Source organism: Symphalangus syndactylus, chromosome 4 (genome assembly GCF_028878055.3).
Source record: "Symphalangus syndactylus isolate Jambi chromosome 4, NHGRI_mSymSyn1-v2.1_pri, whole genome shotgun sequence".
Taxonomy (NCBI): domain Eukaryota; kingdom Metazoa; phylum Chordata; class Mammalia; order Primates; family Hylobatidae; genus Symphalangus; species Symphalangus syndactylus.
Genome location: NC_072426.2, coordinates 72690060 through 72712388, shown reverse-complemented (window position 1 = coordinate 72712388; position 22329 = coordinate 72690060).

Genomic DNA, 22329 nt, shown 5'->3' with positions numbered 1-22329 from the left:
ACACTACTCTAACAGGATCCCGGGGTATGTGCATTAATTCATGCTCTGTATCTAACAGCCCTAAAAATATCTGGGTGTTCTCCTGTCCACACTGTATGGTTACTGGGCAAATGGCCGGCCATAGGTCCCTTTGGAGAAAGACTGAGGCATCACTACTGACTCACCCTTTTCTTTAGTTGATGGATATGGGTCTGAGAACTGGCTTAGGTCTGGATACTGGACAAGAAATTATTATTATCCATTGGGGCTACTGACAGTTTTCTGCTAACCTATTCTTGATCTCTTTTGTTTATATATATTAGGCAGTACCTTTATTGGATGCCCATCTCTCTTGCCTCTGGAACTCCATGTCCTATTAATCATCCTCATGGCTCACTGTAGGTCAAGACCCCTGGCTGCCATCCTAAACTTGCTCCCTATTACAATAATTGTGCCCATATCATTTTTGACAATTAAGTGCTGCCATCCCCCACTGTTATCCCAGGATGCAGTATTGTGCTCATTACTACTAAAAAAGCCCAGTCTGTAACCACATCCCCTACCATCAGCCCCAGCCTTCAGAGAAAGTCACTACTTATTAAAATTTCTTGATGGTGCCCCTCTTACCAGCACTCTCCTGAGCACCTTCACAGATATTTGTCCTCTAGGTTCTCTTCAGAAAAATAAAGTCAGGTCTTGAGTTTTCTAGTCTTACCCAGCAAATTTGTTCCAGCACATCCACTTCTGTGGCCTTTGATCCCTTCTTCTGTAATCAGGCATGATGATTCTGGCATTGTTTTTTCTCAGCTTCTAAGAGCCATCTCAGTAGCATATTGGGACTTCACTCTTTTGTGTCTCCCCTAGGCCCTTACCTTGATGTTAAATCCATGTCACAGAAGAGTACTCCTGTATCAACAAACTTGTCCATTTTCAGATTCTTTCCCCCTTGATCAGCACCTTAAGATGCACCCCAGGCATATTTCTCCAGTTCCTGCTAGCACATATCAGTCGAATCCTGCAGCTCCTTTGGCACATAATTCTCCTCCTTTAGTAGGCCAAGCATTTGCCACATGGGCAATCATGGACTAAATTCTAGTTATTGACCTGGTGGCCAGGAAGAAAATGGAGGGAGAAGATCCTAAAAGAGCAAGCAGTGATCTGTAGGGCATTTTCACTGTTCGAGGCTTCTTCTAATGTGGTGGAGTGAACCACTTCTGCAAACCCAAAAAGTGCAGAGACAGTCGGGGACTTGAAGGTTCTCAAATGTGTCTACCCAGTAACCCCCATTCCACATCTCAATCTCATGCAGTCCCTCTCAATCTGTATCAGGCCCTGACTTTAATGTAAGAGATTTGCTTTTCTGAAAGTTTTGAGTTTGGCTGTCTGGTCGGTCTACCTTCTGGCTACAGGAGATTTTTTTTTTTTAACACTGCCAAGGAAGCCTCTGTCTCTTATACTTTGCTTTGAATTGGTAACTGATTGCCCAGAGCCTGTCATTTTCTCTCTTTAATGCATCAGTGGTATTCAGCAATAGTCATCACTCCTGCAGTTCTTATAATTACAATTTGCCTTATATCACCCACCTTCCTTCCTTTCTCTCTCTCTCCTTCCTTCCTTCCTTCCTTCCTTCCTTCCTTCCTTCCTTCCTTCCTTCTTTCCTTCCTTCCTTCCTCTTTCCTTCCTTCTTTCTAGACAGGGTCTTCCTCTCACCAAGGCTAGGCACAGTGGTGCAATCATAGCTCACCACAACCTCAAACTTCTGGGTTCAAGCGATCCTTATGCCTCAGCCTCCCAGGACTACAGGTGCAAGCATTCAAGCCTGGCTAATAAAACAAAAAATGTAGAGACAGGGTCTAACTATATTACTCAGGCTGGTCTTGAACTCCTGGTCTCAATCAGTCTTCCTACCTTAGCCTCTCAAGTAGCTGGGATTACAGGCATGAGCCACTGCACCCAGCTTAACCTGTAACTCCTTTCAGCTCACCACAGGTGGAAGTCTTAGCAGTTGCATTGCTAGATCAGGCTGAGGCCTTTCAACATTCCATTCTACCACCAATAGTGGGGTCCACATGGCAGCCAGCTGGCAAGCAATCAATTCTGGAGTATCAACCTTTAGAATTTACTTTGAAGAATATTCTTGGAACCAACTGCCTTAGGGTGCGTTTCCTAAAAGCAGAATCTGAGGCAGGGATTGGGGTGCCTGTGATTTACTGAGGGAATGCACTTAGGAGAAAGAGAGTGAAAGGAGCAGGATGGGCCAGGCAAGTAACTTAAGCAGAGAGGTGATCTCAGCTGGAGTCCAGATACAGCTTGACCCCTCAGGGAGCTATGGAGCATCACAGAATCAGTCTCCTCTTGCAGCAAAGGAGCCAGCCCTTTGCACCCTCCTGGCAGTTGGTCATCAGCTGCAGCTTGGGGAGTGGGGGTTGGGCGGTGTAACCTCCTGTGCAAGGCAGCTCCTGGCTCCTATTTGGCTGAGGGCAATGCTCTGGTAGTTGGCAAGTGGGTATACTGGCCTGTAAAGTGATCTGGGCAGAGCACTTGCAGCTCCTAAGATGATTTCAGTAAATAGCACCTCAGTCTACCAGTTGCTCAAGCTAGAAACCTAGGGATCATTTTTGTCTCTTTCCTTTTTCCAACCCTCAATCCAGTCCAATCAAGCTCCATAATATGTATTCAGTCTCCTAATTATTCCATTCAGTTTTTTTTCCTATTCTCATGGTCACTATCCAAGTTGACATCACCACCTTCTATTGTCTACATTACTGTCACAGCTCCTAACTAACCTTGAGTTTATTATCTACAAGGCAGCCAAAGAAATCTTTCTAAAATCCCCGTCCTCTCATGGTACTTCCTTTATTAACGCCTCAGGGCTCTACATTGCTCTTATGATCACTTCAAACTGCTTTATATGGCTTAAACCTTGGTTCTACTCACAATTCCTGGCTCTTACTACTCACAACCTTAAATAGCTGGACCAAGGGAGCTTGTTTTAGTTACTTAAATATGCTGTACCCTCTCTTGACTGTATGTCTTTGCACATATTTTTCTTCTGCCTGCAACACATTTATACCTCCCTGATTACCTCCCATTCATCTTCATCTGCCTAGTTATCACTTGCCACCAACGCTGAGAAGCCCTCCTTACTCTTAGCCTCTTGATTCTGTAGCCCCCATACTTCCCCATCATTTCCCTCATCCTGTGGCATAATAATCTAGTCACCTATATCCTCTCACTACAGCGCTATTTCTCCAACTCCTCTTCCTCTCCTTCCCTCCCTGCCCCCATTATCTGTATTTCTTTACACAGGTTTCCTTCCATTTTCTCTCCTCTAAGTAGCTTGGCAGTAACATATCTGATTTCTACTCTTTAATGGTTTAGCAGGAACTGATCACTACCTAACCTAAATTTACTTTGTGGCAGCATGATGCTTACATTATTTCTCACTGTATTGCCAGGGCCTGCTGTGTAGATGGAGCTCAATAGATATTTATTATATGAACTAATAAATGAATACAAATATCCCATCTCTTTTTCTCCCTGCTGCTTTAGATGCTAGCACCAGTAACTATGCCCTGCATATAGTAAGTGCTTAATAAATATTTATTGAATTCAGCAATAAACTTAGTTTTGTCCATTTGCATGACAGCTGTCCTGTCTGATTCAGGTTCTCAGCACCTGTGTCCAGAGTCATGTTGCCAAGAGTGACATGAGCAAGATGGCACGCGAGAAGGCCCCAAGTTCTCATTTCCCCACAGATGCATCATAATAAACAAAAAGCAAAAACAAAATCTCAGAAGCTATCTTAACCAACTTTGTAGGAGTCTTGGAAAACAAAGGTTTAGCAAACGACCAAATGCCCAATCAAAAAGAAAGCTGTCTTCAGAATGGAAAGAAAGTTTGTGAAGTTTTTACTCATCCTTGCCACATTTCCCTCAACATCCCCCAGCACAATAGTGGTTTTGGTCTTGAGTAGACAGCAGCCCAGTTCCTAATTATACCCTTGAATAGGAGGGAGAAAACCTTATTTTGAAATTATTGTGGATTTCTGTTCTGAGCTGTCTGAGGGACACCTCAAGGAGTGATGTAAGGTGCTAGTCTATGTTCCACATAACTCGAAATGCAGATGGGAAAATCAGCAGGCACTGCTTTTAAAAGCTACAAGTCAATCACAGACCCAGAGATGTCTGGGGCAAGAGATTCTAGGTGGAGACATACAGTAGATCATCTAAGGCCTAGAGGAGGAGCTAGCGTTAAACTCTCGGGAATTAGTACATTCAAAAGTAGTCATGCATACAGGAGAACTTAGGAACTCATGGACATGGCAAGGCAAGATCCATGCTCGGAAAAATCCTGAGAAGATCTTAAGCTGTCACACTGAGGTGGACTCTAGGCTCAAAGCAAGCCTAGGTAAGTCGTAAAGGGGTGCCTCTAGCACAGAGCCAATCTGCAAAGACTGGGAGAGGTGGATGTTCTCTCATTTTGCTTTCTTTTGAGGGGTACTTTTTCTTTGTTTGTTTGTTTTTTTTTAGCTCCTGGTATTTCAGAAAATCTCTGTTAAAACATTACCTGAACATAAGCTAAAGAATAAGAACTTCAGTGATCATACATAACAAGCCACAGTCTTTGCGAAAATTGCTTGAAAAAGTCTTAAAACAAATGTACTAATACAGCCTTCAAGCCTCCAACAACAACAACCAGAAGGAGGAAAGAAAGAGGGGAGGGAGGGGAGAGAGAGAGAGAGAGAGCACACAGGTGAGCACAGGATCAAGGGAAGGAGTTGAGAGGGAAGGAGGGGAGGGGAAGGAGGGAGCGAGTCAAAGAAAGAAGACAAGACCCCAGCAAATCCTAAGGAAGGGGAGATTTCAATTTCCAGAGTTACCACATTATAATAATCAAATACCTAATTTTCAACACCAACAATACAAAATAACACAAGGCATAAAAAGAAACAGGAACACATGGTTCATTCAAAGGAACAAGATAATTGACAGAAGCTGTTCCTAAGAAAGCCTAGACATCAGAAGCACTAGACAAAGACCATAAAACAACTGTCTTAAATATGGCCAGAGAGCTAAGAGAAAACATGAACAAAAAAGTAAATAAAATCAGGAAAATGATATATGTACAAAATGAGAACATCTACCAAAAGATAGAAATTATTTTAAAAAGACCCAAACAGAAAATCTGAAGCTTAAAAATACAATGATTGAAATGAAAAATTTACCAGAGAAATGCACCAGCAGATTGGAGCAGATAGAAGAAAGAATTAGCAAACTTGAAGAGAAGATAATTGAAAATATTGATTCTGAGGAACAGTATAAAAAAATGAAGAAAGGTGAACAGAATATAAGAGTCTTGTGGGACACCATTAAGTGGTTCAACTTATGCATTATAGAAGCTACAGAAGAAGACAAGACTATCAGAGAGATTATTTGGAGAAATAATGGCTGAAAACTTTCCAGATTTGAAGAAAGACATGAATTTGCAAATTAAAGAAGCTCAGCAAACTCCAAGAATTACAAATCTGAAAGATTCGTACTTAGACACATTATAAGATATACATAGATAATAAAGTGGTTACAATAGTGAAGCTGATTAATATATATATTATCTCACATAGTTACATTTTTGGTGACAAATCAGCTAAAATTTACTTATTTAACTAAAACCCTTATACAAAAGAAATGCAATAACTTTAGCCCTCAAAACAATACACTCTTAAACAACTAATGGATCAAAGAAGAAATAAAAAGGGAAATTAGAAATACCTTGAGAAAAATGAAAACAAAAATTCAAAATACCAAAAGTAATAGATGCAATTAAAGCAGTATTAAAAGGGATTTTTTTTTTTTTTTTTTGAGACAGAGTCTCTCTCACTCTGTCACCCAGGCTAGAGTGCAGTGGCACAATCTCAGCTCACTGCAACTTCTGCCTCCTAGGTTCAAGCAATTCTCTTGCTTCAGCCTCCTGATTAGCTGGGATTACAGGCACCCAGTACCACGCCCAACTAATTTTTGTATTTTTAGTGAAGATGGGGTTTCACCGTATGGGCCAGGCTGGTCTTGAACTCCTGACCGCAAGTGATCTGCCCACCTTGGCCTCCCAAAATGCTGGGATTACAGGCATGAGCTACCATGCCCAGCCTAAAAGGGAAATTTGTAGCATAAACACATATGTTAAAAAAGAAGACAGAGCTCAAATCAATAACTTATACTAACTTTACACCATAAGGAATAAGAAAAGAAGAGTAAACTAAACCCAAATATAGGAGGAGGAAGGAAATAATAAGAGCAAATATAAATAAAATAGAGAATAGAAAACGACTAGAGAAAATCAAAATCAAAAGCTGGTTATTTAAAAACACCACAAAATTGACAAACTTTTAGCTAGATTGATTAAGAAAAAGAGAAAAGACTCAAATTACTAAAATCAGAAGTGAAAGTGGCGATATTACTACTAATATTACCTAAATAAAAAGGACTATAAGAGAATACTGTGAACAAAATGGATAAACTAGATGAAATGAAGAAAATTTCTGGAAAAATACATCTCCCAAAACAGAATCATGCAGAAATAGAAAATCTGAGCAGAACTATAACTAGTAGGAGATGGAATCAGCAGTCAAAAACTTCCCACCAAATAAAAGCCCTTGACCAGATGATTAGACTAGTGAATTCTACCAAATATTGGAATTTGGCTATTACAAGGGGAAAAAAAGAGAAAATATCAAGTGTTGGTGAAGATGTGGAAAAACTGGAATTCTTGTGCAATATAAGATGGTACAGCTGCGGTGGAAAACAGTTTGGCAGTTCCTCAAAAAGTTAAACACAGAATTACCACATGATCCCGCAGTTCCACTTCTGATATATACCCCAAAGAATTGAAAGCAGAGATGCAGACAGAGGTTTGCATACCAGTGTTCACAACAGCATTATTCATACCAGCCAAAGGTATAAACAACCCAAAAGTCCATCAACGGCAGAATGGATAAACAAAATGTGGTATATACATACAATGGGAGATTATTTATCCTTAGAAAGGAATAAAATTCTGACACATGCTACAACATGGATGAACCTTGAAGATGTTGTGCTAAGCGACTTAAGGAGTCTCTCCTTACAGAGTCTGATTGTACACTCCAGCCTTTACCTTGGAGCCCAGACCCCTGGGCCGTGTTTGCTTTCTTGTCATGAGCTGCCCTGTGTAAAATTCAAGTGTACAAACACACAGAAAGGCAAACTGTATTGATGGGTGAAGCTCAGCATGGCAGCTGCCTGTAGAATGGGATGTGATAAAAATCTAGATTTGTTTCCCTCTTCCCACATACAAGTATACTCAGGCTCCAGTTTTCCAGTGAAATTTCTAGGGATGACGCTAGGAAGGGACACTTTTTTTTATAGTGAGATGGAGTCTCACTCTGTCGCTCAGCTGGAGTGCAGTGGTGCGATCTCTGCTCACTGCAACCTCTGCCTCCTGGGCCCAAGTGATTCTCCTGCCTAGGCCTCCCGAGTAGCTAGGATTACAGACACCTGCCACCATGCCTGGCTAATTTTTGTATATTTAGTAGAGATGGGGTTTTACTCTGTTGGCCAGGCTGGTCCCGAACTCCAGAGCTCAAGTGATCCACCGGCCTCAGCCTCTCAAAGTGCTGGGATTACAGGTGTGAGCCATGTGCCCTGCTGGAAGGGACACTCTTAATCCCAGTAACCTGGATTAACTGGGAGAGGGAGAGACAGGAAGGAAAAGAGGCCAGTCTCAAATGTGATAAAGCCAAATAAAATGTATATCAAAATAAATTATGTCTTAATAGTTTCAAGCTATTATTAATAAAAGAAGATCCAATTGGTTAGTGATTCTTGTTAGACTTACTTTCATAATAAAATAAGCATACTTTGTAATTAGCATATTAATTGCCAATGTCAGATGAGAGCATAAAGATTTTAGTTTTTTTAAAAGAAATAGACTAACCATGATCATACCATATTCTTGATAGTATCAGTCTGTGTTTTGATAGATAGATACGGTGCAACTGTGAATAGCACAGCTCTGTTTATAAATAGTCACAAAAGTCAAGGGAGTTGCGGCAGGTGCGGTGGTGCATGCCTGAAATCCCAGCACTTTGGGAGGCCAAGGTGGGTGGATCGTGAGGTCAGGAGATCGAGACCATCCTGGCCAACATGGTGAAACCCCATCTGTAATAAAAATACAAAAATTAGCTGGGCATGGTGGCGTGTGCCTGTAATCCCAGCTACTCGGGAGGCTGGGGCAGGAGAATCACTTGAACCTGGGAGATGGAGGTTGCAGTGAGCCGAGGTCATGCCACTGCACTCCAGCCTGGTGACAGAGCGAAACTCTGTCTCACACACACAAAATGAAGGGAGTTGCATAAAAACTATAGAACTGTTACTCTATTCTCAAAGGGTGGCAGGTCCAAGTACCCTCCATAAAACTGCTGGAGGTAACAGAAGAGGGCAGGGCATGTTTGTGACTCTGGACGCCCCCTTGTCTTTGTCTGAATGAAAGAGGTACGGAGCTCCCCTATCCCAGGCTTCAGGCTCCACTGGGCTTCCTGCCTGGGTGGAATTGTCTTTCTTACCTTGGAAAGTCCTCAAAGAACAGCTCCAGAGTCCATGCCCCAGAGTCCACGCCCCAGGGTCCACGTGGGGTGGACATAGAAACTTGGGGGTACCAAATGGCCTTGGGCCAATCAGATTCTCTCAAACTTGAATTTGCAAGTTCAACACAAAACCCAAGTCAGTCAGAAAATGTTGGCAGCTTCAGTTAGGAGGTGAGGCAAGGACATGCGATTCCGGGTTCTGGCCTTTGTCTGATGATCATGCTTCCTCTTCCTTCCGCCACTGTCACTCCAGGAATTGTGGAGACAATTGAGGGTGCCCTAAACTGTTGCTCTTGCGGAGGGAGCACTTTTTCCCTCCAGCATCCAAGTCAGCACCTTTCCCTGCAAGAGAGTCTGTACCTTGTAGATAACAGGATTAAACTGCAGCCTAGGGGCTTAACGTAGGAAAGACAAAACTTGGTTTTGGCCAAAACCCACCCCAGACACTGCCTTTCTTTCCAGTAAGCCTCGCAGCAGAGGTTAAGGCGTGGAATTGCTTATAGGGAAGGGAGGGGCAGAAAGGGCTGCAGGCCTTGTGCAGGTCCCTCGGCCCAATCTGGACTTGCACTGTGAGAGTGAGAGGTGAAGCTGGCTGGGCTTCTGGGTAGGATGGGGACTTGGAGAACTTTTCTGTCTAGCTAAAGGATTGTAAATGCACCAATCAGCGCTCCGTGTCTAGCTAAAGGTTTGTAAACACACCAATCAGCACTCTGTAAAAACACACCAATCAGCGCTCTGTGTCTAGCTAATGGGGTGGGGACCTGGAGAACTTTTCTGTCTAGCTAAAGGTTTGTAAATGCACCAATCAGCACTCTGTAAAAATGCACCAATCAGCGCTCTGTGTCTAGCTAAAAGTTTGTAAACGTACCAATCCGCACTCTGTAAAAACAGACCAATCAGCACTCTGCAAAATGGACCAATCAGCAGGATGTGGGTAGGGCCAAATAAGGGAATAAAAGCTGGCCACCTGAGCCAGCAGTGGCAACCCAGTTGGGTCCGTTTCTGTGCTGTGGAAGGTTTGTTCTTTTGCTCTTCACAATAAATCTTGCTGCTGCTCACCGTGGGTCCACACTACCTTTATGAGCTGTAACACTCACTGCGAAGGTCTGCAGCTTCACTCCTGAAGTCAGCGAAACCACTAACCTACTGGAGGAATGAACAACTCTGGACGTGCCACTTTTAAGAGCTGTAACACTCACTGTGAAGGTCTGTGGCTTCACTCCTGAAGTCAGCAAGACCACGAACCCACTAGAAGGAAGAAACGGGACACATCTGAACATTGGAAGGAACAAACTCCAGACACACCATCTTTAAGAATTGTAACACTCACTGCGTGGGTCCGCGGCTTTATTCTTGAAGTCAGCCAGACCAAGAACCCACTGGAAGGAACCAATTCCGACCACAAGAACAGCAGCTGTTCATGCCCAGAGGTGTTTATCAGGTGGGTCACTCCTTGGCCCCATGCATGCCTGAGGTCACCAGTTCCCTCTTTCAGGGGGCCCCAAGCTGGGACTGAAGGCAGCAAAGCTCAGGGCCATGTACTAGCCCAGGAGTCAGAAGTCTGCCATCCAAGGCCGGGTCTGCCACCCTCTAGCTCTGCATCCTGTAGTGGAGCTCTCAGGAGCTCCGGGCTTCAAGCGTTCTTTTCGCCTATAGAACACATCTTTTTTCCCCTCCAATATTTCAAGTTCCTGGATGTGTTCCCATCTGTCCCTGGGTGTAGCATCACCACAGGTTGTTCGATGACGAGGAAGGACTCTTAATTTTTCTGTTTATTGCATTAGGTAGGACTTATTTGGCTGTGTGTAATAGAAACCCCAAATAACAGCGGCTGAAACAGGATCAACATCTCTTTCCTTCTACTGTAAAAGGCTAAATGAAGGTACTTCAGGTGGCAGGATGGCTCTGCGTTAATCCCCAAACCGGGCTCTCCAGGCCACCTGCTTGGCTATCCCTGGGAGGCAGTTCTGGGTTTCATGGCTTAGGGGACTCCAGCCATCACATCCATGTCCCCAAGGCAGGAGGGAGAAAGCAAAAGGTGAGGCACGACCCTTCCTTTAGTGGATCTCATCCCAGATGTTGTACAAAACCTTTCCCCAACATTGCATTGGTTGGCAAAGGCACTTGGCCACAGAGGTGGTCAAGAAATGCAATCACCAACCTAGCCTAATACGGAGAGACCTGTTATTCAAGAAAGTGTGAGTGACGATCAAGGGATAGCAGTCAGCTTCTGCAACATATTTTACATTAAAATTTTCTGCTATAGTGATATTTTAAGTTTCAAAATGCTTACAACATCAAGCAATATGAAGACATATAAGCAAAAATCCTATGGCCCGGGAGGGAACTAATAATACAGCTCAAGGTGTATTCTTTGCCTTTCTTGAGAGTCATTCAAAAATACACAAACTTGGCTAGGTGTGGTGGCTCACGCGTGTAATCCCAACATTTTGGGAGGCTGAGGCAGACGGATCACCTGAGGTCGGTAGTTTGAGACCAGCCTGACCAACATGGAGAAACCCCGTCTCTACTAAAAATGCAAAAAATTAGCTGGGCGTGGTGGCACATGCCTGTAATCCCAGCTACTCAGGAGGCTGAGGCAGGAGAATCGCTTGAACCCAGGAGGCAGAGGTTGCCGTGAGCTGAGATTGCACCATTGCACTCTAGCCTGGACGGCAAGAATGAAACTGTCAAAAAAAAAAAAAAAAAACCCGCAAACTTTTCTGCTCCCTCCAATCTTTAATCCCTTTTTTTACAGAAATGAAATCATTCTATACACCCTGCACCAGGCATGGTGGTGCACACCTGCAATTCAGCCACTCATCCAAAAGCTGTTGGAGGTTTTGCTTGTTTCTAACACATAATGAACCTGTTTATTGGTAACTAATTGGCTTTAACCTGTTCTTTTTAATAACTGCATAATATCTCACAATACAGCGTAGATGTTCCCTAATTGAATATATGAGGTATCCCCTTTTTTGTCACTGTAAAAACCGTTGCCATAAACAACCTAGTACACATAGCCTTAGGTATTTATTTCGGCAGGACACTAAACCAAAAGTTATGTACAGTTTCAATGGCAGACGCCACGTGGTAACTTTCTGAAAAGAGTGTCACCAGATATAATGTGAATGACTATGGCCATTTGGCAGCAATCCTTTGCTGTTGGAAGGAAGGAGAGAAAGGTGAAGGAGGGGTGCAAGGAAGACGTCAAGATTTCCAGGAACACTTTTCTTGGTTTAGCAGCCCAGAAAGTGCTTTATCCTCTGCTTCAGAGAGGGAAACAATGACGGCATCTTTCTCTTCTCTGCCTAAGCAGCAGATAAAATCACAGTGCTTGTTTCATGGGCCAGGCCTGCCCTAGGGGAAGGCTGGAATGAAGATTAATTGCGGTGAAGAGAATGGACATGAACTCAACTCATCACAGCCCAGTAAGGGGCCAGGATGGGGGGAGGCAGCACCTGGCCACAGCCCCATGAGCAGAAGGAACAGCTCCTCCCACCCTGACTCACAGAACCTTTCATCCATGTCTAAATGCACAGCTCCCCATTGTTCAGGCAGGGAAACAGAGGCTCATGTTGCTGCAGGCATCTCCCAAGTTCACTGCGGAACGTTGGGGCAGAGTCTGGAGCCTCGGATCCCCATTCCCAATGCCATCGCTGGCAGTCTTGCAATTGGCCAGCATCAGCGGGCTTTTTAGCTTGGGTTGTCCTCTGCTTTTTCCAGTTTGCAGCCTGGGGAAGGTGACAGGGTGGTCCCACAGGCTTGTCGTGTGTGGCTGTGCACAGGTGGGGGCAGGGATAGAGCAGAGTGGCCTCGCAGGGGTGAGGTCTGTAGGAGCAGGAGGCCACAGCTGGGGGTGTGGAGGCAGGAAGTAGGGGAGGCTCCATCCTGCTCCTCCTCTTCCTCCTCGGTCTTCTCAGCTTGCTGGGCATGCCCAGCAGACGGGCAGCTTCTGGTGATAAAGATTAAGCACCTCCCAGCTGGTCAAGGCAGGGAGGGAGTGGGCATTTCCTGACCATGTTATTCCCGCCCCCCGCGCCAGGCTTATCTCTGCTTTGATTAGGGGTGGAGAACTGAAACCCTCCAGCGAGTGAATGACAGCAGGTTTGAGCAATGAGCTTGGAACTGACTGGCTCCCCATCCTGGCTTCCCCTCCACTGCTGGGCGTGTTCTGTTGCTCCTTCACACCAACCCAGGGCTCATCCCCACCTGTGGGATGCGGGAGCTGTTCGGGAAGTCGGGGGCGGGGGACTTGTTCCCCGACTCTCCCAGCAAGCAAAGGAGAGGACACTGGGGCAGGCTGGCTAGTTCTTTGCAAGGCGATGTGTTTTGATGTTGGGGTATTGGCCTGGAGTGGAATATCCACTGCCCAGGTTTCCACCTCCTGGAAAGATGCACCACCACTACCCACCCCCCACAAACCCTCCATCCCCACCACATGCATACAGTTGCATCTGGGGCAGTAAGCTGACCATTACCCAAGCAATTTTACCCACAGGGAACAGAGAAAATAACCCACACAGTTGGAAAGAGGAGGGCAGTTTCTTCCAGCTCTAAAGATTCTGGGCATCTCGTGTCTTTCAGGGAAATAACTGCTGTCGTTGTCCACAGACAAATCAGTTATTAACTTGGAATAACTCCAATTTAGGAAGCTGCCTTCCTCACTTGGATCTGTTGGCTCTGTCGCTATGGTGACTGGGAAGGTTCTCAGCTTTTTGCAGCCTGGACGTGGAGGTGAGCGCAGCCCACCCTGCAGAGCCAGCACGGAGCGAGCGAGCCCCAGCACAGGTCCTGCATCTCACCTTTTTATCAGCAAGTGGCTTTTCTACGAGGGGACACCTCATTCCAATCCACCTCCCCCTTGTTACTCAGGAGCTTATATTTAGCTGCTGTTTTGCTCACATTTGGGGAAATGCTGACTTCATGCTCTTCAGGGTGGAGACAGAGGCCAAAAGCTGTTGGATGTTTTGCTCGGCAACTCAGAAAGCTGTTGCATCCCAGGATATTTCTGAATTTAGAAAAGGAAACAAAATCCTCCAGGATAGCCCTGGACTGTTCTAGGGCAAGAGCAGCAGCTAGCTTGTTCTTTTGGATAATCAGATTGTGAGCCCCCTGAGGGGTAGCGACTGTGTTCACTTAGTTTCTGAATCCCCAGCACCTATGCAGGGCGTGGCTCAGAGAAAGAGCTGGATAAATATTACTGGGCAAATGCAGAGAGACCCTGGGCTCACAGACAGGCCATGGGCCAGGAATGACTGCACCTAGGAACCGACTGCTTTTTGTGGTAGGGGACCCAAAGGTGACTGCAGCTCAGGCAGGAGGGACCCGAGTGGCATTGCCTAAGCCCCTGGGGCACTGGCTGCATGCTTGTCCCATGGCTTCTCAGGGCTGAGTCATGCTGTACAAGGAAGCTGTAGGTTATACCAGGTGACAGGAGCAGGGAAGGCTGCGCCCAGGGAAGGCCAGTGTACTCAGGGGCAGTGGGTGGGAGCCATGAACCCTAGAAGCTCTCTGGGGCTCTTTATTTCTGTCCTGCCTGCTCTGCTCCAGCAATTTAAATCCACCAGCCCTAGCAACAGTTGCCAAGATAAACAAACAGTAGAGGAAGCCTGGATCGCAGCTCCCTCCCTTTTGGGGGTGGCCCTGAGGGAGATGTTGGGCTCCACAGAATGCTCTCTCAGGGATGAGTGGAGATGAGGGGTGCCCATGGTGAACTCTTGGGATTGCTGCACGCCAAGGAGATGGGCACAGCCATTTGTTATCTGTAATTAAATTGAGCTAATTTCATTCCGGGGCACACAGCTGGAGAATGAGGGTGCTCAAAAAATGTGATTATCTCATGCCATTTTGTGTAAATGTCATCGTGGCGCAGCTGGAACGGGAATGGACGGGCATTTTTGAGATGTTCCTGGTCCCCTAAATAGATTGTGTTCTCTTCCTTCAGCATTAAAGTCAATCTCATGCCAAGCCTCCAAGAGCTGATGTAGATGAAACACTGCGTTTATGTAATCATTCCACGGACAGACGGGAAAGAGCTTTTTCCAGATAAATCTAAGGACTGAGTGAGGGAGGCAGACAGATCAGACGCGTGCGAGCCCTCTTGGGTCCCTGGCAGTTGCCACTCACAAACCAGCTACAGCCATTCATCTTTCTGGGCTTACCCCAGAGGGGAAATGACTGAAAGAAACGAAGAAAAAAAACCCAGGCAGCCTAGTTCCCCTTTTAGTCACTGTCCTCCGGTGGCTCTGTGAAAGTAGATAGCCCTCAGGGACAGGGCTGGAAAAAGAGTCAGAGAACAACAACAACAAAAATGCCCACATAATTCTTTCCAAGAGGTGCGTTTGAGACATACACCAAACTTAGGACTCTCTCTGTGAAAGGTCAAAATCTGACACACTCAGTCAACTCTTTCAAAGACTTACAAGGGGAGAGGCACATACCAATAAAAAGAGGCCAGCAAGGTGGCTTGCAACTATAATCCCAGCACTTTCGGAGGCCAAGGCGAGAAGATCATTTGAGACCAGGAGTTTGAGATCTGCCTGAACAATATGAGACCCCATCTCTACAAAAAAATAAAATTAGACAGGCATGGTGGTGCATGCCTCTAGTCCCAGCTATTTGGGAGGCTGGGGTGAGAAGATTGCTTAAGGTCAGAAGTTTGAGGTTGCAGTGAGCTATGATTAAACTACTGCACTCCAATCTGGGCAGCATAGTGAGACCTCATTCCTACAAAAATATTTTTAGGCTGAGCGCGGTGGCTCACGCCTGTAATCCCAGCACTTTGGGAGGCCGAGGCGGGTGGATCACCTGAGGTAGGGAGTTCAGACCAGCCTTACCAACATGGAGAAACCCTGTCTCTACTAAAAATACAAAAAATTAGCTGGGCGTGGTGGTGCATGCCTGTAATCCCAGCTACTCAGGAGGCTGAGGCAGGAGAATTGCTTGAACCTGGGAGGCGGAGGTTGCAGTGAGCTGAGATCGCACCATTGCACTCCTGCTTGGGCAGTAAGAGTGAAACTCTGTCTCAAAAAAAAAAAAAAAAAAATTTAAATTAGCCAGGCATGGGGGTGCACACCTGCAATCCCAGCTACTCAGGAGGCTGACACAGGAGGACTGCTTGAGCCGGGGAGTTTGAGGTTACAGTGAGCTATATGATCTTGCCACTGCTCTCCAGCCTGGGCAACAGAGCAAGACATCTAAGATATCATAGTCTACAAAAAACAAAAAAATTGGCCAGGCATGGTGGTGCATGCTTATAGTCCCAGCTACTCAGGAGTCTGAGGTGGGAAGATCCTTTGAGCCCAGGAGTTTGAGGCTGCAGTGAGCTATGATGGCACTACTGCACTCCAGCCTGGATGACAGAGTGAGGCTCTTCTCAGAAACAAACAAACTGAACAACAACAACAACAAAAACAAGAGGGACAGCCTCTCTCCAGTGGGCTAAGAACTTTCTGGGCCTTGCAGCCTTCAGCGCTGGCTGTAGGATACAGGCAGGCATCCACACCCTCACTTCCTTCCCTTGCTCAACCCTGCCCTTGGCCTCCAGCCCTCTCAGAAGTCTTTCCCATCTCTGCCTGAAAGAGCTCACTGACTTCTCTCTTCACTGGGGGCATAGCTATAGTGGATGCTGGGGCCTCCCTTGGGACCAGCAGCGTTTGCCTGGATTGGGATCCTGAATTAGTCCATTCTCACGCTGCTAATAAAGACATATCCAAGACTGGGTAACTCATTAAAGGAAAGAGGCTTAATGGATTCACAGTTCCACATGGCTGAGGAGGCCTCACAATCATGGCGAAAGATGAAGGAAGAGCAAAGGGACGTCTTGCATGGCGGCAGGCAAGAGAGATTGAGAGTCAAAAGAAAGGGGAAACCCCTTATAAGAACATCAGAACTCCTGAGACTTATTCACTCCCACAAGAATCACCCCCATGTTTAATTATCTCCCACTGGGTCCCTCCCACAACACATGGGAATTATGGGAGCTACAGTTCAAGTTGAGATTTGGAGGGGGACACAACCAAACCATATCAGCTCCCTAGAAGAACAGCCTGACTGGAGTGATCGATGGCCGTGCCACTCTTCCCAACCACCAGGCCATGGCCGTGGCCTCCTCAGTGGCTCTCTCTCTCGGTTTCTCTGCCCTCCAGCTCTCCATGCAGCTGCTTCCTCTCTGTGCCAGGGATTCTGGAAGATTCCCTTTGTGATTGTCTTGCTGTGAGAGATGAACAAAGCCGAGTGTCCAACATGTTTGTGCACCATGAGCCTAGATGCACTTTCATGAAGCCCTGGTGACCTTGCAGTCCTCTGTACCTCTGGCCCACTGAACGTGTTGGTCTCTGGGATTTCTGCAGTTTGCTGCACTGGAAAGGCCCATTATAGATTCAGATTTTAGGAGTGAAGGAGTCCAGCTTCCAGAAGAGGTGTCTCAGATACTAAGGACCACACATGTCATTTTTGCAATGTGCTTGAATTTCTCTGTGGTGTGCAACTCATGTGACCACATCAGCCCTGTGTGCTTGTGTCCTTGGGAAGACTACTTGTCCCCATCCACCTCTTTCCTACCCTATACTGCCCCAGCCTGTGCTCAGCCCACACCCGTTCTGCCAAGTCACCAAGTCGCTGGCCCCTCTGCCTCTGGAGTTCACAGAAACATATGGTTTGGGATTGGAAGGGACCTCAGAAAGTAGTTCATGTTTCTGTCATGCTACATATTTGCTTTCCTATATGTTTTCTCATTTTATCATAAATATGGTCATCCATCCCACTGAGACCACAGACAAAGACATCAAGATCTGGGGAGGTTAAGTTGTTTTGTGAAGGCCACAGCTGACTCCATGCCTTCCTGGACGTTTCAAATCCCAATGGCTCCTCATTCTTTCCTGCTTCGACTGTCCCCAACCTCTGGTGTCAGTTAAGTTTCATGCACCAAACCTCAGTCCAGCCTTGGCCATCCTAGTAGATGGGACTGCTGGGGACACTGTAAATCTTGAAGCTCCAGTGGCTTGGACAGGGGTATTATCAGCAGACGCTAGTTCTCCTGAGCCCCATCCTGGCTGGAAAGTCTTGAGGGCTTTGTTTAGATTCCCCATCATGGTGATTCTGGGCAGGGCTGGCCCAAACACAGATGTTCTAAAGTCCTCCTTTACTGCAGGTCATCCATAATGAGCTGGAAACCCACTGAAGCACGAGTGAAGCCCCTGCCACAAGCCTAAGCTGTGACTGATGACTCATGGGGTGATTTTATTTAAAATCCCCAGCAGACCTTTTTTGCCATGTGCCTGATGGCAGAGATACCGGAGCTCTTACAGAGCCTCTGGCAAAAACAAGCCCTAGAGCCAGCTGATGGGGATGTCACCCTGAACATTTTACAAACACAATTTGAAATGCCCAGGACCATGATGCTAAAGCAGAATCTGAGGGAAGAGGATGTGTCTTGGGATTCTCCCTTCTGGGTCTTCATAGACCCAAGATTGGAGGAAGGCTCCTTGTTCCTCCAAGCCAGGTCATGACAGACGACCTGCTCCCTGTGGCTGATATGGGTTAAGTTCAACCCTAGCAAGTCATCTCAGCCATCTCCCTGCCTTCCAGGAGTTGGCACATACATCTTTGTAGGCAGGGGAGAGTCTGACCTATTTTTAAAGACCTGTTTGATGAGGAGGCCCTTTCATCTGAGGACACAGATGAAAGATGCTGGTTTGTGACACTGCTTCCTGGCACTGTTTAGAGCTGGCAGTGCAGAGGAGGACACAGTGATGAGGCCCCACTTGGATGTGTTGTACCGTAAGAGGGCACAGGATGGAGCAGCCATCCTGGAGAGTGAGAGTGATTGAGGAATAAGGAGGCTTTGGCCAGAGTGGAAAGAAGGGAGTCATGGTTTTGGAGGAAGGGAGGTTGCATTTTAGGCTGAGCAATGAGGGCATTTAGGGCATGGCATGCTGGCTGGAGGCTGCAGCAGTTGGCTGCAGTTGGCTTACCTGCTGGAGACTGGCAGGGAGCCAACAGGAGGCTTAGTCATGATGTGAGGGTCTGTGCTTAATCTTGAAGGCCTCAGGAACCACTAATCAATTTAAATTGGGCAGTGACATTCAGGCCATTTCTTCCTCAACCTCTGTGCTGAGCTGCTGATCAACATGATGATGGTGACAGTCCTGTTGCAGCTCTCTGGCAGAGCGCTAAAACACAACCCCAGGAAAGAAAATTTTATGGCGCCTCCAATTTACCCCTGGATGGAGGAATTCAAGCCGGTATGTCCCCATGCAGAAGTTGATGTGTTTTTGGAGCCAGATGCTCTGGTCTAGAAAACTTAATGCCTTCTGAGGAGGCTGGGAGGTTTCCACAGGGTTATTCAGACAGAGAGGTTCTTTTAAATAGTGTAGTCATAAAGACATTCAGCTCATTTTAATGGGTTGGACCCTGGCCACCATCATCAGTGCCCTTGGTGTTTATAGCTTCATGATGGTCTTTGATACCAGGAAAGACATTGAGACTAAGGCCAGGTCTGTGGGGCTCAGGCTGGAGAAGACAGGCAGAGACTTCCTTATGCATAGATGGAGTATGTTCCATCATTATACCTGTTTGATTACTTCAGATGCACAAGAAGCCTCCTCCATGACTGAACAACATTCCTGCAATTGTGAAATAAAAGGCTTTGGCTTGGTTAAGGCCTATTTCCCTAATAAAGATCAAGTCCTAGGTGAAGTGTTTTCTTTACTCTCATGAGGTTTTGCAGCTTGGTATAAAACAGTCTGCATGAGACTTTCCAAGAAGAGCTTCCATATGGTGAGCGTAGAGAAATGGCCAGGGTGCTGGATACATGAGGGAAGCAAGTGGGTGTCTTAGTCCATTTTCTGCTGCTGTAACAGAATACCACAGGCTGAGTAATTTATAAAGAAAATAAGTTTATTTGACTAGCGGTTCTTGAGGCTGAGAAGTCAAAGAACATGGTGCCAGCATCTGGTGAGGGTTATCCCATGGTGGAAAAGCAGAAGGCAGAGATGAGCACACAAGACAGAGAGAACAAGTCACCCTTCCTATCAGGAACCCACTCCCAAGATAACTAACTCATCCCAAGATAATAGTATTAACCACTCATGATTGGGAAGCCCTCATGAGCTAATTACCTCTTAAAGGTGATTAGAGGCACCTTCTAATGCCATTGCATTGGAGATTAAGATTCTGACACATAAGCATTGGGCACACATTCAAACCACAGCAGTGGGAAAGCAGAAAGCAAAGTTCATATCTCCATCAGCTGCATTATTTGCCTGGGCTTGCTGATGCTCAGCTGTGCTGTGCCTCTCCTCAGGCAGAGTCAGAGTGGGATGACCTCCAGGCCCTCTACTGGCCCTTCTATACCATTGGCCCGATTTGCAACCCTTTAAGTTGTTCTGAGGGAACCCAACACATTTCTCAACTTAAGGCCAGGGAAGTGGTCTGAATATTTTTCTTCCCTTTTCTTTCTTTCTTTCTTTCTTTCTTTCTTTCTTTCTTTCTTTCTTTCTTTCTTTCTTTCTTTCTTCTCTTTCTTTCTTTCTTTCTTCTTTCTTTCTTTCCTTCTTTCTTTCTCTCTCTTCCTTCTTTCTTTCTTTCTTTCTTTCTTTCTTTCTTTCTTTCTTCTCTTTCTTTCTTTCTTCTTTCTTTCTTTCCTTCTTTCTTTCTCTCTCTTCCTTCTTTCTTTCTCTCCTTTCCTTTCTTTCTTTCTCTCTTTATTTCTCTTTCTTTCTTTCTTTCTTTCTTTCTTTCTTTCTTTCTTTCTTTCTTTCTTTCTTTCTTTCTCTTTCTTCTTTCTTTCTTAATCAGGACATGTTCCTGTCAAACAATGCTTTGCTTGGTGGAAATTTAGAGTCTTGGGTGAGCCCACAAAGGCTTGACTGATCTGTGAGGTGGCTGGATACAATGCAAGCCTTCCTCATGAGCTCATCTCTATTCTCTTGGAGGTGGGGACTCCCTGGAGGAAGCCTGGGCAATACAGAAGTGGGGAGAAATAAGGAGAGAGAAAAGGGCAGCCCGTGGGATGTGTGTATGTGTGTGTGTGTGTGTGTTTGTGTCTGTCATCTGTCACTATAGTTTTGTCTTCTCTAGAATGGATGGAATCATTAGCTGTTGAGTCTGGCCTCTTTCAGTTAGGTTTCATTCATGTTGTTCCCTTTTCTTGTTGATGGTATTTTCTTCCAATAGAAGGCTGTTTTCATCTCCATGGAAAACCTGTTGTTTAGTGTAGCCACCTTCAGCAATTTTCTTAGCTAGATTTTCTGAATAACTTGTCGCACCTTCTGCATCAGAACCTACTGCTGCTTCTTGTACTTTCGTGTTACGGAGATGACTTTTTTCCTCAAACCTCATGAACCAATCTCTGTTAGCTTCCAGCTCTTCTTCTGAAGCTTCCTTGCCTCCATCAGCCTTCAAAGAATTGCAGCTCTGGATTAGGCTTTGATTTAAGGGAATATCATGGATGCTTTGGTCTGCTATTCAGACCACTCAAACTTTCTTAGTAATAAAGCTATTCTGTTGTCTTATCATTCATGTGTGCACTGGAGGAGCACTTTTAATTTCCTTTAAGAACTTTTCCTTTGCCCTCCCAACTTGGCTGTTTGGTGCAAGAGGTGTAGCTTTTGGCCTGTCTGGGCTTTCCACATTCCTTCCTCACTAAGCTTAATCATTTCTAGCTTTTGATTTAAAGAGAGAGATGGGACTCTTCCTTTCACTTGAACACTTAGAGGTCGTTGTAGGTTTATTAATTGGCCAATATTTGTGTGTCTTAAGGAATATGGAGGCCTGAGGAGAGGGAAAGAGATAGGGGAATGACCAGTGAGTGAGGCAGTTGGAACACACACATTTCTGGATCAAGCTTGCAGTCTTATGTGGACACAGTTTATGGCACAATAGTAACATCAAAGATCACTGATCATAGATCACCATAACAGACTTAATAACAACGAAAGGATTTGAAATATTGCAAAAGTTACCAAAATGTGACACAGAAACATGAAGCGAGCACATGCTGTTGGAAAAATGTCATAGATATACTTAACACAGTGTTGCCACAAACCTTCACTGTATTAAAAAAATACAATATCTGCAAAGCACAGTAAAGTGAAATGCAATAAAATTAGTTATGCCTATATACATTTCCATATTTCCGTAAGATAATTAATGTTATGGTCTTTGAATTATTTAAAGCCAGGTGCTTCGGACATCATTTGTGTTACAGGTTTGTTTGCCAACATCCTCGTCAAAGAAGCCTGTCTCTTCAGTGTTGAAAAGCCCGTCTTTCACATAACCTTTTTTCTGTACAACAATTAACAGGTATTAAAAATTTATTCCATAGCCTCCTGATCTGCAGAACTTTCCTTGCCTGCAAGTTTCACATTTTTCATGCTGTTTTGCCTTTTGAAACTTGTGAGGCATCCCACACCAGCCAAGAAGGGTTTAACATTTCCGTGACTCTTGGTAACATGACTGTAAATTTATTTGGCTTTCAGCTTCATAACAATGTTGTCCACTATGAATTTCTGATTGGTCATACTCTCATGAATTCACACAGTTAGCTGCTTTCCCACCTTTTGCATAATTCCTCATGCACTCTAGATGTTATTTTGGTACTTGCCAAAGCAGTCTCATATACGGATTGATGAATTTCCTCCTCCTTTCTCTGGATGTACTGTGTTGTTGACTCATTAACATTGACCTCACAGCCAACAGCACTGTAACTCATGCCTGAATGAAGC